This window comes from Pristis pectinata, chromosome 8, assembly GCF_009764475.1.
Source record: "Pristis pectinata isolate sPriPec2 chromosome 8, sPriPec2.1.pri, whole genome shotgun sequence".
In the NCBI taxonomy this organism is placed as follows: domain Eukaryota; kingdom Metazoa; phylum Chordata; class Chondrichthyes; order Rhinopristiformes; family Pristidae; genus Pristis; species Pristis pectinata.
This window is the reverse complement of record NC_067412.1, coordinates 14,427,338-14,443,548: the sequence shown is the minus strand read 5'-3', so window position 1 is coordinate 14,443,548 and position 16,211 is coordinate 14,427,338. Positions and strand designations below refer to the sequence as shown.

The 16,211-nt window shown below is 41.6% G+C and overlaps 1 long non-coding RNA gene across 1 annotated transcript in view; it reads right to left on the bottom strand.

The window, feature by feature from the left end:
- LOC127573410 (uncharacterized) overlaps nt 1–6,811 on the bottom strand; it is a 56,728-nt gene extending 49,917 nt beyond the window's left edge. Inside the window, exon 1 of the long non-coding RNA XR_007956773.1 lies at nt 6,790–6,811. This is a non-coding gene — a long non-coding RNA (uncharacterized LOC127573410). The remainder of the gene's footprint in view (nt 1–6,789) is intronic.
- Nucleotides 6,812–16,211: the final 9,400 nt, after the last annotated feature.

The following is a 16,211-nucleotide window of genomic DNA, read 5'->3' as shown; positions in this document are numbered from 1 at the left end:
GGAAAAACAATAACTTCCTTCTTCCCCAAGGAATGACCACTCAACCTGCTTGGAGGGAGAACACTCCAGCCCATGAGGATGAGTCATCCCAGCAGAATCACTCTACCACAGGATGCTAATCAACAATATTGAAAGTACAATGTGCACTCATTCAGTTCTATTAGCAGTAAAAAAAAATCCCAAACTACTTCAGAGAGAGAAAATAAACACTGGACCAAAGAAGGAGAAGTGACCAAAAGTTTGGTCAAAGAGAAGCAGGGAGATGAAGTTGACAGCCGGTAACCTAGACTTCTCTCTCAACCAATAGCAATGCGTAAATATAGTTATCCTCCTTCGTGTTTGTGAGATTTTACAATGTTTAATCCAGATGGTGGGCTATAATAACAACAGATAATGACATTCAAAGTGGATGTGATGTACCCAAGGTATCCTTTGTACTCACTGGCCACACTGGTTCCCGGTTAAGCAAAGCTTTCACTTTAAACATTCAAATCCTTCCATGGTCTCAGCTCCTCCAGATCCATCCGGCCCTGTAAACCCGCTGTGATTTCCATGTTTATCTAGTTCTGCTCTCTTGACTTTAATCCTTCCACTTATCATGTCCATGTCTTCAGTTGTCAAGCTCCAGAGCTCTGGAATTTCCTTCCTGAAACTCATTGTCTCTTTTTCATCCTTTAAAACCAGCTGCTTCACCAAGCTCAACAGTTCTGGCCTAACATCTTATGTCACTCACTGTCAAATTTTGTTTACCAAAACTCCTGCTAAACATATGGTAAAGCTTTACTATGTTAAAGTAATTAAGTGCACATTGATATGCCGATTGGAGGCACTGATTTTTTCCTCCACAATAGAGGGAGCTGCTGCCAATTGGACAACGCCTGCAATGAGTCATGGGTATGACCAGCTGGACTGGACTTGAAGGCTGCACCCCCCTGGATTCTGGTACTGCTGCACTGTGGTTGGTTTAGTGAAGTAACAGTACCAGCAGAAAGCCAACTATCCCCTCAATCGAAAATATGACTGTCTTTTTTCTGCTGTTTAATTCTTATAATTAGAGAAACAATTAGATTTGAGTGGAGAGCTGCAGTTTTACTGCAAGCTGGGCCAATTGGATAGATCAGATCATTTATGTTTCAATGGGGAAAATTAATGTCAAACTTCAGCTTCAATTCACAGACTGATTTAAAACCGATAGAACTGATGCTTTCTGCAACATATTTGATGAATGAATGGGATTTTGTTTCAAGTTGAGTCTTGAGTGCAGTGACGTTGCTGAACCAGACACCTTCTTGCAGCTACTAGGTTAGAAGGGCAAAAGGCGGCCAGAACAGTAAAGTGAATCACTATAACACATCACAGGAGTTTCTTCAATGGCTGCATCGTGTTTACAATGTAGTGTTTTGGTAGTACTTGGTTTCATTTCAGCATCACTTACTGGAAAATGCAGCTCTGAGAGTGATCATTTGCATAAAGGACATTTTGGATTACTTCTCACAGTTTCACCTGTGGTACAGCGTGTAGCACTCTCACTTCAGAGTCACAATGTTCTTAAAGTCCCACTCCAGATGTTCAAGTTAAGAGAAACACCAGTGAGGGTGTACTGCACTGTTGGGGTCTACAGTGAGTGTGTGCGTGTTTTGCAGTCAGGTTGTTCACGGGCACATGAGATTCTACTCTAACTGGTAATTGAATCGACATCTGAATGAAGCGGAGAGTGAGGGAGTGAGAGGAGAGGAATAGTGATAGCAAATAAAGGTAGGGCACAGTTTGGCCACTGAGACAAGCACAGGCCATCTCTTATGTGAAGTTCATCACCACACACAGATTGTTTGAAGGAATGGTGTGGAGAAAGCAACAGAACACAAAGCTTTCAAATTTGTCTTGAGTGAATTATAGTGCAAATCAGTTTGACGAGGTTTATGTAATCATGCAGGGCATAGATAGGGTGAATGCGCACAGTCTTTTTTCCCAGGGTTGGGGAATCAAGAACTAGGGAGCATAGGTTTAAGGTGAGAGGGGAAAGATTTAATAGGAACATTTTTAAAAAAAAACTTTATTTATACAACATGGTAACAGGCCCTTCCTGCCCAATGAGCCCGCACCGCCCAATTACACTCCTGTTAACCTACTAACACGTACGTCTATGGAATGTGGGAGGAAACCGGAACAGCCAGAGGAAACCCACATGGACACGGGGAGAACGTACAAACTCCTTACAGACAGCGGCAGGAATTGAACCCTGATCGCTGGCACTGTAATAGCGTTATGCTAAATGCAGGCAAAGGGGACTAGCTTGGATGGGCATTTTGGTCGGCATGGATCAGATGGGCCAAAGGGCTTGCTTCCATGCTGTATGACTCTAAGATCATGACTTGAAAAGGTTTATGTAATGATGGTGTGCCTTTTTTTTTACCCCTTAACCTTTCCCTCTGAAAGTGCCCAGTTTTTTTCTATTGTGTAAAGCAAAGGACCAATGAACTGAAACTCTTAATGCTGGACTTCTACTGAGTCTGTGGACCCCACTTCTTGTTGCTCTTTTGCTAGTGGTGGGGAGGAGAGATGGCACTTCCTTACAGCTCAAACAGCATTCATAATATAAATAAGATTCTAACCAGAGTCAGGCCTCTGACAGCTTACAGTAGAACATAGAACATTACAGCACAGTACAGGCCCTTCGGCCCACAATGTTGTGCTGACATTTTATCCTGCTCGAAGATCTATCCAACCCTTCCCTCCCACACAGCCCTCCATTTCTCTATCATTCATGTGTCTATCTAAGAGGCCCCACAACCTCTGCCAGCAGTGTGTTCCACGCACCCACCACTCTCCGTGTAAAAAAACTTACCCCTGACATCCCCCTTATATCTTCCTCCAATCACCTTAAAATTATGTCCCCTCGTGTTAGCCGTTGTCGCCCTGGGAAAAAGTCTCTGACTGTCCACTGGATCTATGCCTCTTATCATCTTGTACACCTCTATCAAGTCACCTCTCATCCTCCTTCTCTCCAAAGAGAAAAGCTCTAGCTCGCTCAACCTATCCTCATAAGACATGCTCTCCAATCCAGGCAACAGTAGTCATGAGGCAAATGCAAGCAGTTGCAGATAGGAGGTTTTCTGAGCTTACACTGTTTGCCAGGTACAGGAAACTGGCTAGAAAATCATTCTCAGACTGTAAACATCACTGGTGAGCCAGCATTTTTCACACATCACCAATTGCCCTGATACCACAGTGTGACGAGTCAACAACTGCAGTCATACTTACAGGCACATTTGAAGACATTTCCTTTCCTAAAAGACAGTAGAAACATATTGAAAACTTTTATATTACTGCCTCATGATTTCCAGATTTCTAAAACTGAATTCAAAATTTCATATTCAGCAGACTATTAGCCTAAGGTGATAGGAAGCCATTCCAGTAAGGCGCAGCACACTACCATACTCACCTTTGGGCCTCTTTAGTCTGACTTTTGCTGCAGAAACTAGCTTGCTTTTTTGTGTGAAGAATAAGCACTAATGCAGAGACGGGTCAAAACTATTACTGTATGTCATTCATCATGTTTGAGTCAATTTCCCTACTGGACCTTTGAAAGGTTCTGTGGCTTGGTTGAACAGATGGCACTTCCTTACTGTAATAACAGATCACAGAGAGAGAAAGAGAGAGAGCAAAAACCTCAGTGGCTTTTCACATCACAAGGAAGTCTGAACCCTTACTGCATATCTGCTGATCTCCACATGCTGTGCGTCAGTACTTGACTGTGCTCCAGGAAGTGCTTTAATGTACAATGTGGGAAAGTGCCTTGCTGCTTTCTACTTCCAAGCACATTCCACAGTTAATATCATCTACAGTTCAACCATTTTGTGTGTTAGTAAACAGCCTGTAGGACACAGCCAGTGGTCACAAATAGATCCTGTCCCCAGGGAGTAAGAAAATCAGAAATGAAAAATGAGAAAGTTCAGGTTCTGTGATACTTGAACCCTCAGAACACTGAAAAAATACATTCACTGATTTCCAAACCTCAACTTCAGCAGAATTACATTATGTTAAATGATGGCAATATAAAACAGGTGGCCACACAGTTTACTAGCATATAGTCGGGGGTTGGCTTTGAGGTCAGCATATACGAAGCCAATATCAATGATAGGGCTCATAAAAGACTACACTTGTAGCATTCTGTGAGTTTCATCTTGTAATAGGAATTTGCGAATGAGCAGGCTGCTGTTGAAGCAGACGTAACATGTCAGGTGCATCTGCTATTCAATTATTAATACTGTAATTCTAAAGAGAACCTTGATTACAGAAAGAAACACATAACTTGCATCAAATTTTACCAGCACAGCTGGTCTGCCCAAGCCTCCTCCTGTCTTACTTCATCTCAGCCTATCAATGAAACCTTTCGTTCTCTGATTTTCTCTTCAATAACTCAGTGTATGCTTCAAATGCTCATGAAACACAGCACAGAATGGCTCCTGAGCCGGCACATTCTATCAACAATACATGAATATTTATCGCAAAGAGATCTGGACGTTGGATTTAGAGGTGTCATCTGGACATTCTGACACTGTAATTGCTGGTAAGTACTCAGTTACAGGCACTGCCAGCAAACCAAGGTCAAAAAGTACCTGATGAAAGGTTAGCAACCTTAAAGTTATGTCAATAACTATTCATAATGTTATGGTCTGGTCTTCTGAGTGTTTCCAACACTTTGTTTTTAAATCAAGGTTAAAGCATATTTCATATCAGTTTCTTTGTACCATGGATAGACTTCTGTAGCTACCTTACATTACTGATGATACTAACGTTACTTAACCCTGGACACTTTGCCATCACATAAATGTCTCATTCTCCAATCACAGTATAAAACCAATACCCAAGCACCAGCATTCAAGAGTTTAAAGAAATCTTCAGCATTTGCTGTTGTGCATGTTAAAAGTGTTGTCACAACTTTGAAGATAGAACAGTTGTCATATCAACAATGTCAAAATGACATCTGGCTCCATCAGGTTCCATTCAGAAGCATTAAGCATCAGCGATGTGATAAATGTTCATGTGAGCCACCTGCCGTTCGATGGCCAGGACTTCTCCAGAAAAAGGGAAATCTAATTCAGAATCAGGCAAGTAGCATATTTAGCAATAAATGTTTGGGATGTGGGCAAAATTGGCAAGATCAGCATTATTACCACAGCCTTAGGTGTTGAGTAGGTGCTACTAAAATAGTGATAGGTAGGGAGTTCCAGAATTTTGATCTAACACATCAAAAGTGATTAATGCTTCATTCTGTGAACTTGAAGAACCTAAATGCATTGACATTGCTGTGCATCTGCTGTTCCTGTTCTTTTATAAGAAAGAGCAGAGTTTTGGGAGGTCTCCCACATACCCTGAAGGGACTCCCAAACATCTGCTGAGCCCATGTTGGAGAGATGTGTTTTTTTTCTGTTCCTCCCTATCACTCACCAATCACTCAACTTTATAATGCCATCTCTGTCTTCCAACTACACCATTTTACCCTGGGGAACCCACCCACTCCAGTTTGGAAACTGAGGGTTTAGAGAGCAGCAGCCAGAAGCAGCAATTCCATCCACCCTCAAGTATGAAAACCAGCCCAGACCCCAGAACAGAACATCTCAAAAGCAAGTGCTTTGGATATTTAAAAAATATTTAAGAAAAACGGCTCAAGGTATTCTCGCTTGAGATTTCCAGTTCCAGCCATATTTTCACACTTGACAGAAACAGTTTCTTTTATCTGTGTACAGAATAAAATAACTTTTTTTTACAGGACTTGATCGACAGTGGCAGATCTGTGCAATTCTCAGCTGGTTTAGAGGGACAGGGGTTAATGCAGGCAATATGGGACTAGCTCAGGAAGAGACCTTGGTAGGCATCGACGTTGGGGCTGAAGGGCCTGTTTCCGTGCTGTGAAACTCTGACTTTGTAAGTGGTTTAATTTGGACATTGTTTCCAGGCTCTGAGCATTGACAGGCAAGGGTGATTCCTCTTTCCCTCTCTGGGTTGAGTGCTACTTGGATTTGTCATTACTGTGGGAAACCACAGGCAAGAGCCATGGGCAGAGCAACAGAGTGGTTAAACTACTAGTATCCAGATGTTTAGACCATTGATCTGGTGACAGGATTAAATCCCACCATTCAACTAATTAAACAAATCTGGACTAAATTAAAGGCAATGGCAAGCTACTAAGATTGCTGTAAGAAAAACATCTGGTTTGCTAATGCCCTTCAGGAATGCAAGTTTGCCATTCTTACCGTCTGACCTTTCTGTGACTTCACCTCCACTGGTGTGGTTCACTCTTAACTACCTTCTCAGTTCAAGTCTCCTAAGTAAAAATATGAAAAACATTCCAATGCTGGGATTTCAACCTGAAATTTAACTCTGCTTTGTTTTAAACTTTGGCTGCTTAAACTGTTGAGTGTTTCCAGTATCTTCTGGCTATTTCAGGCCAAATAAAGATGAACAATAAGTGTTGGTCATTCCAAAAGTGTCTATATCCTGTAATCAAACAAATTAACAAAGAAATGATACTTTCCCAGTGCATGGCAGTGCAGTGCCAGCCCCTATATAGTACCAGTGCTACTTCCTGGAAGGCTTTACAAATATCTGATAATGATTCCAAGCAGCCCAACTTAAATAACTGGAGTGAAGGAACAGTCCCCCTATCAACCACACTAAGTTCCCGTAAACACTCATTTGTTGGCCCTTCCAATGATAAGATTTCCCTTAAAAGATCAGAGGAGATAAGAGATTTATAGTAATCGTTGTGATATCCAAGGATCTTACCACGAAGGAGGAAGGAAGTATGAAAATAAATTGGTGCCACAAGCAAGTTTGTTCAGCCATTGTAAAATCTAACAGGCAGCTTAGTAATGTTAAAGAGCTGAGGAGATTTTTCACAAACCAATAGCTGGAAGCAATTTATGCTGTAACATCGGTTCAAGGTTCAGTGACAATCGTATCACATTGCAACAGAAGCTGTTTCACAAGAAGCATTAAAGATTAATTTAAACAGTATGTTATAGTTCACCAAATTAAACCACCTGATGCTCATGTATGCCATGAATGGGGTAACACTGCCAAGAGAGTGGGAAGTGATGGGTAACATGGATGGTGTTGTGGGAGGTTGGTTACCCTCCCCTCCTTGTAATAATTAATCTAGTTCCTTTGTTCACTGGTTTATTTGAGCATATGCAAGGAAACCACCCAGAAGCAGAGTTCAGAGATGACTTAACAATCACAACTCAATGATTTTCATACCCTAAAGGTAATTACATGCGACTCGTATCATCTCATTTTAAGGTTACACATCTTCGATGAGAATTTTTCTTCATCAATATAGTCATTTACCTATTACTTCCTGACTAGCCCAAAATGAGGTCCCTTTCCCTGGTCACTATGTGATTACTGCAAAAGATCCCATTGATTCAAATGTTACATCCTTCCAAAAGTCATTTGTAATCTACAGGTCTTTATAAGGACCCACATTTCCTCTAATGACCATCTACGTTCAAAACCCATCATCTCTGCCTGCATTCCTGCAGAGGTTGATTGCTGTAGGAACAAACTTGCAGCTGTTCCACGGCCTGTCCATCTGGAGGTAACAGATCAATTAAATACCGAAGAAGTTCCTCGCTTTGAGTCTCATATTAATCGAGATCCTAGGTGCTCTTTCCAATGATGTGAAAGATCCCAATGTACCAGCTGGAAAGGATGCAGCTAAACTCTCCCCAGTTTCCTGACCAATATTTATTCAGATGTTGTTATGGGATCTTACTATGTAAAATTTGGCTGCTATGTTCCTTCCACTATAGCAGTAGCTACATTTCAAAAGTACTTTATCGGCTGACAAGCACTTTGGAATGTCCAGGGGTTACTATATACATGGAAGTCATTCTTTTTCTGTGCTAAGGAATCAAATGTTTACAGCTAGCCATAAAACCTCCGGTTAGGGCAGAAGTCAAGGACCAATTGTTACAGGCAGACAGCCAGCACTGATTCACTTCATAGGGATAAGGGTGACCGATTTCCATTCCGTTGCTGTGGGATCTCTGATGAGGCCAACATGGGATTTACAGACTTTGCCACAGGTCGAGCTGGTGGTGCTTGAGAGGCCAGCTGCCTGGCTTATTCGGGAGGTTCTGCACACCTCACCACAGTGCTTGGTCACTGTATGCTCAGGGTATTCTCCAGTCTCAGCAGAGTGACAATGAGTCAGCGGGAACATTACACGTGAAGCATTTTCTCCATGCTGGATATCTCTTGGAGACCAAAGCAGCGTCTGGTGTTTGGCATGCAGACAATGATCCGTTCTCACTCATAGGCTACAAGTTTGGAATTTGCTCTCCTTAAAATTGTGAAACACAAAATCAGCACCATACAAGTGATGAAGTTATAGGCTATTGCTAAAATCCAGATGCTCTGATAGGGGAATTGTGTGTGTTGGGCTCTTTTTGCAATAGCAAACTGAAAATTGGAGAGGATCTTGGTCAGAGTGGCCAAGAACTCAAGGAACTGGAACCCTCCAAAACAAGTCAGTGGAGACAATCTATACTGACAAGAAGCTGGGAACCAAAGTTTGGCATCCTGCCTCATCTACATTCTCTTTCTTCTCCTTAGGCTGTTCCTTAGGGTTGAGGATCACTTGCTTCAATTAAAGTGGAGGGGAAAATGCTCTGGACATTTTCTTTTAAAGAGAGGTTGACATTATACAAAGGCAAATTTTGATGGTGAGACCACACTTGGAGTTCAGATCACCCAGCTAGAGGAAGGATGTCATTAAGTTGGGAAGGGTTCAGAAAAGATTCACGAGGATGTTACTGGGACTAGAGGGCTTGCGTTATAGGGAGAGACTGGATATGCTGGGACGTTTTCCCCCCGGAGTGTCAGAGGCTGATGGGTGACCTTATAGAAGAATATAAAATCATGAGGGGTCACAGACTTTTTCCCCAGGGTAGGGGAGTCTAAAACTAGAGGACGTAGATTTATGGTTAGAGGGGAAAGATTTAAAGTCGACCAGAGGGGAAACATTTTCACACAGAGAGAGGTGGGAATGAACTGCCAGAGGAAGCTGTACAAGTGGGTACAATTACAATGCTTAAAAGACATTTAAAAGACAAGTATAGGAAAGGTTTGGAGGGATATGGGCCAAGCACAGGTAAATGGGACTAGCTGGGATAGACATTATGGTCGGCATGGAAGAGATGGGCCAAAGAGCCTGTTTTCACGCTGTATAACTCTATGACCCTCCGACTAGTTGACACACAACCTTGAGAGAGCGAGATCATAGTCCAAAGGCAAATGAAAACCCGGCTCTGTTGCATAGACTTACACACATACGTGGACACACATGCAGATACCTACTCACACTCTAACCACATGCTGATGCATACTAACCACACAGGCACAGAGTCTATTCACACTCTAACCACACACATAGATGGGCACAAATCCACATGTTTTTCCTCAGCTCTACTCCCCCAGTGCCCTTTTCTTACAACACCCCTTGCCTCAAGACCCTCTTCCTAACCACTGCCCTCCTTTTTTCAGGCCCTCCCCCTCTCTCATACACACACACACCCCTCTTAACACCCTTTACCCTTCTTCCTTACCCTTTGCAAACTCCAATCCTCCACCAAGCCCTTGGACTCCTCCATCACTCCCACTATCCCTGCCTTCCTTTGCCCTCTGCCTCCCTGTACCCACCCTCCTCTCCCCCTACCTCATCAACTCTCCTCCATTATCCCCTGCTCTCTCCTCACCACCTCTCCTCCCCACCCATTTTCTTCCCCTGCCTTAATTCTTTCTTATCTTCCAACCATCCAACTCCCCACCATCCACCCACCAACTGCTCGATTTCTTAGGATGAGGCCGCTTCTCAATTTACCGTCAACCTCCCTGACTATAAAATGTGCCATTAAATCAAAATGTAATGTTTCTAAATTTGTCATGGTTCTGATACAATAATGTTTCATTCAACTTCTTGTCAGAAATGAAAACCACATGAAACTAGGAAATTAAATTAAATTTTGTGTGAAATGAGCAATCATTACATTTATACCAAGAAGTCTGCCTCTTCAAAATTTACATAAAATATATATTTTCTGAAAATAGAGAAAGGAACAGGCCATTCAGCCCTTCAAGCCTATCCACCATTCAGTACAATCATGGCTGATGATCCACCTCAATATCTTAGTCCTCTCTCTTCCCCCAATGCCTCTTGATGCCTTCTACTTCTTAAACGTCTACAGCTCCCTGCGGTAGAGAATTCCACAGGTTACTCACCTTCTGAGTGAAGAAATCTCTCCTCATCTCAGTGCTAAATCTCTTGCCCTGTAAGCTGAGACAAACACCTCTTGTCAAGATAGTCCATCCAGTGGACTCATTCTCTCCATGTCCAATCTGTTTAGCCCAACCAGCACGTCTGCACAAAACCTCCGTCAGTGATGTTTTCCCCAATTGAGAGAACTTGGGTAGATAGTGATATGGGTATTCCCATTTACACTTCTACCACAGTCCCGATGTCCCAACAGAAATTCAAGTAAAAGCAGGTTTATTGGAGATCAGCCTCCTACAGCTTTTACTCAGGATTAGCTGGAATTTCTATACCATCCAATTCTCCTCATTCAAACAAAAGCTCAAACTTGTAAACAAATCTTGTGACAGCATACCCCAGCTCTCAGAATTATCTCTAGGCCTTTGCTATTTGCTGATACACAGTTTTGCTTCTGTCAGCTCATGATCTCTTCCAGATAGTTCACTGTGGACTTTCTTTGGTGTCTGTCCAGTTTGTTACAATTCTATTACTCTGTTACTCAAGGCATTGCCCTTAATTTCGTTGATTAATGACCGAAGATATTTTTAAACATTTTACTAATCCATGTCCCTTTACCTACTCTTACAAGGTAATAAAATAATAATCTTGGAGGGTTGCACTGTTTCCTTTTACTGTACCACCCCGTGCTTCTATTTTGTTACATCTTCCATTCTTGTAACTACCTTACACACTTCCCTTTCATGTAGCTCAGACCATAACACCAAGACACTTCTCCATACTGCACTGTGTGAAGGTTTTCTTCAGGTCTCAGGCCAGGTCAAAGTTTACCTACTTTACTCTTCCCAACTGCTTAAAACAGCTTCCAGAATTATTCTCTTTTACTTCTTTATTTTCAATAAATTTATATTCGGGAAGAGGGCATGACTGAGATTGATATTTATCACCAGTTCCTAATGACCTGAGGTGGCAGTGATTTGCTCCACTCAGTACATTTTAGAAACCCCATCCATCCATCCATCAGGAAGTTCCAGCATCTTAACCCAAAGGTGATGAGGGAATTTTGAGATATGCCCAATAGGTGTAGTGGTTCAAGCTCTATCTATTTAACTCTGTTAAGTAGATAAATTCTGTAATAAAAATCTGGTTTTAGTAATGATGACTGTATTGTCATAAAAACCCTTCTGGTTCACAAATGTCCTTTAAGGAAATGTGTTTTCCTAAGTTAGTCAGGTCTTTCAGTAACCCTGTTCTTTACTTCTTATTAAACATCAGGTTGTGTTGGGGCGGGGATTGGGGCGGGGGGTGGGGGGGGGGGTCTGTAGCAATCTCACAGTTAAGTAGAAAGTTGTAGGATCAAAGACTCCTCTAGAGCCTTGAACACACAGAGCTAGGCTGGCGGTCAGAGTGCTGCAATGAAAAATGGGCCCAATCATTCAACCTAATACTCACCTGCCACTCACCATTTAAACGCCAGCCTCCATCTGTAGCTCCATTTGTAATGGATCCGTGGAAAATGCTTTTGCTGATACCTGCACACTCTCCACAGCTCTCAATTCCAAATGACCCAATGGCAGAATAGCAGACATAACCACAGGCAAAGCAATAAGTATGGATGCTGCACTGGATGGATGGCTGCACCATTAGCACTGTGACCTGAGGGGAAGGAGGAACGCACTGCCTTCCATTCAGGCACAGACACCCCGATGAAAAGAAGGCTCAGAAGTATAGAGAGCCATTTGGCAATTGCAGACAGAATATTCAGGAAGATTCAAGTAGGCTACTTGCTGGACACATATAATTCAAAAGGAGACATACCAACGGGAAGACATTGGAGAACCCAAGAAAATTGCAGACAAAATTTGAGAGTGAACCCAAAGAGCGATTCTGCCGTGTCCCAAAGTTAATGTCCAAGAGATAGACAAGTGAGATGTCAGTCACACCAGCACTATTGTGGAGATCTCAGGACGTGAGGCGACAATTGGTATGACTAAATTTATATCCGCAGTATATATGCATATAAAGTCATTCTGTCTTTCCAGTCCTTAAAAAGTGTAGTATATTTATTACTGTCTGTAAAAGGCTGTCTGTTGGTAATTGAAAGGTTTGAGTTATTAGAGTTGCTTGAAAAAGGGTGCAAGGTTGGTCTGGAGAGGCCCTTCGAACGGTCACGCTGTTGCTTAGCAGGGTTTGAGTCTGTCAGTTCCTCAACCATAAGATCACACAAAAACCCCAGGAATACCAGTTTACTCATTGTCTCGTGTATTATTTCATTGAGAGAAAATATAATCAAGGAAGTTAATCTGATTTAGCTTTGTTAGGGTGTTTCCCCCCCACCCCCTCCCAGAGCATTTGGATTTAACCAACCTGTTAACAAATGTATTTATACTCTACAACAGGAACTGTCTGGGCCCATGGTTAACTAGAAATTGCACACTGTTGGGTTTGATGCTCAGGTACTGCATTAGAGATAACACAGAATATCAATTCTAAGTATAAGTTCCTTTCATATTAATGTCAATTATAACAACCATTCAGACTTTTTAATGCTATGTTACACAAGCATGAAAAATCTATAATAATCTTGCCACTAAGCTAAGGTTTTCAGCCTAAGCTCCCTTGTTCCATTGGTGGTGGTTTGATTAAAAAGTATCTGAAAAAGTATCAATATTCCAAATCTGATTTTCATTTATATTAAATAAAAAGCAGAATGCCAACCAAACTGCACACTCACCTACATGGCATGTTGCGAGAAAGCAGTTCTCTACACCAGTGGTGTCACTCCACGTCATCATGTTTAGATTTTTGCCTTGAGGTTTGAGGTTTTTCATGTCCTCCCATCCATGGTCATCTCCTTGCAGCCACAGGATTCTTTTGATCCTTTCAAATGCAGCACTTCTAGTTGGAACATCAGCCCAAAGTTCCTTCTCTGACCAGCTAGAAGCAATGGTATTAATACTTTGCCGATGACTCCCACATTTCTAAAAAGGAATCAAGATTGTTGCACCGGCTTTAATTTCTATTTGTTCATTTACCCCTCCATCATTGGCGTCTTCTTCCTGGCAAATCTTTCACCATTCATAGTAATCTCATGCTCCCAGCTCTTACCTCTCTGGTCAAAGGGCACATTTTTGGTCACAGCTGATGCACAACATGGTTAGTCATCCATCACCAGAACTAGTTTGAATGTATTAGCCTCTGCTGGGCATTGTAGTAGATGGTTTTGACAAAGGAAGACAAAGAAGCAGAAATAACCTGAGGATCCTTCTGCACATCATCAACTGTCTCCTCAACATCTCCCTTCCCTTTAACACATGCAGGAGCTCATGGATTTTAACACCAAGATAAAGACTAAATCAGGTTCTCAATTTAGTCTTTATTGAAAAAAGACAAAAGACTTCATCAGGTTCTCTGGCTTCCATGCTTCTCTGTCTTCCACTTACCCTAACCTTGGTCGCCCATCTGCTCAAACCAGATCACTCTAATAATGTCATTCCATCACAACACTGTACCTGGGGAACTCCGTCTCCTCCTCCAAGGACCTGATCTTCGAACATGACCATGGAGCCATCAACAAACTGAGTCAAGGCAACTTCACCTGGACATTAGGGTTCAGTTTGCACATTACATTGAGTAAATACAGCTCTAATTCCTTACTTCGGATTCCATCCTTCTCTGACCACCATTTCAGGCTGAACTAATCAGTTCAAAACTTTGTCATCCTGCAGAATGAAAACATTTTTTCTAACCCTACATTCCTTCATAAAAAGACCTCCCTCTCCTTATTACACAATTCCACTCCCACCTTCATCACCTGTTGCTGACACCATCAACCTTTTGTGAACTCCACATTTGTTACTCCCAACTCTTGCGGACAGCCCTTTAACTCCCATCTCCTATAAATTGCAATTTATTCACAATTCTGCATCTCCATCCTACTTCACCAAAGCCCTCCTATCCCACTAACCTTGTCCCTTGCTGACCTACAATGACCATGGGTCTCCCAATATTCCAAAACCTGGATTCTTGTGTTCAAGTTCTTATTTTGCCCTCGGCATGTCTATATTTCTCTGCTCTACAATTCCCTCCACATTCTTCAGACTCAGGCTCCTTGTTCATACCACGCACCGCTTTCTTTTTATACCATATCATTGGCAATGTGCCTTCAATCATCCAGATCCTATGTGCTGAAACTTCACCAGCTCCTATTCCTCACTTTAAACCTCCTTAAAGTCTACTCCTGAGGGGGAAAAAAAAGTACTTCTACCCCTCCCCCCACCCATCTGATCCAACCTCCTTTATCTCTCTACTTCCTCAATCTCTCTCTGCTCCTTAAACCTTGGGTAGCATTTTTGGGACAGACTATCAAGATCATTCTAGCTGTTGGTCACCAAACCAGTGATCAAATTTGCAGGGTTCAGTTCTTTAACTCTGGTTACACTTTTATCATTTTTTATTTCAGATTAGCCCAAATGCTGTTTTCAAGAATATTTTCAGAGCCACTAATAAGCTAGAAATAATACCATACAAAAGCTCATCAAATCAGGACCAGCACTGCACTGGATATTATGCAAATTAATTGCTTCAAAATTTGAGTAACAGAATAATTTTTCTAATATCGCTAATTCAATTTTGATAATTTGTAATGTAGGGGAAAATAATCATTCGCAAATCTTGATTCTCCTGAATATATGTTAATTCCTTTCATACCTGGCACAGAAAGTTCACTCCAAATGTTGAAGTCGACCTTTGCTGCACAAGTTCAACAAGAAACTCAGTAATGAATCTTTAAGGTTCATAAATAGACAAGTCCCACTTTTAACCTCATGAGAAAGAACGTATTTGGAGTTTCAAATTTCACAGTACGACATACATCTTATTTCCATTTCAGAAAGAATTCAGAACAGTATATTTTTTTTTGTTACACACACTGCATCATGTTAACATGCATATCCAAGGCAGCATGAGGGAACTGCATACTATTATTAGAGTATTATTTTTAACATTATTATTTTTATCAGTATTATTTAACAAGCATTATTTTTCAAAAGTTGGGCCCCATGATTAATTTTAGGACCTGTTATCATTTTAACTTGTGTTGGGCATTTTGTGTTGTGTCCCGTCTGATGCTATTACAACACCAGTGACCCAGGTTCAATTCTGGCTCCTGTAAGGAGTTTGTACGTTCTCCCCGTGTCTGCATGGGTTTCCTCCGGGTGCTCCGGTTTCCTACCATGTTCCAAAGACGTACGGGTTAGGAAGTTGCGGACATGTTATATTGGTGCCGGAAGCGTGGCAACACTTGCAGGCTGCCCCCAGAACACTCGACGCAAAAGATGCATTTCACTGTGTGTTTCGATGTACATGTGACTAATAAAGATATTGTATCGTATCATATACTATTACTATCAAACAGGAGTAATACAAACAGGAGCTTTTGAGTGGAACTGCAGGACAAAGTGAATACACTGGATGAAAATAACACCTAAAATCACAGTATGCAATTATGGAAGCAATATTAGAAAGAGGAAAAAAAAACATGGTTTTAATGTTAAACAAGTGCTGCCAATTAGAAAAGCGCCTGACCTCACTTGCAGTTTTTGGCTCCACCTTATAATTGCAAATCTTGGGCTATTATATTATGGTGGCAAAACTGTCAGCATTTGCTGCCAATGCACAGTGAAACTGACTGCAGTCTTGGGATTTCCATATCTGTGTAGTCCAAGGGAAGCACTGTGAAGTCATTGAATGGAATGGACAGTAAATTCTGAGCTTTGCTATAACACCCACACTCCAAAAACAAAAACTGGCTGTTATGTTTTGCAGTTTTCTCCACTTAATTAAGGGAAATAAATTAATTCACAGAAACTTTGGATATTTACAAATACCCTGAAAATATTATACTTCATTCCACAAAGTATGAGTGATTATTTTT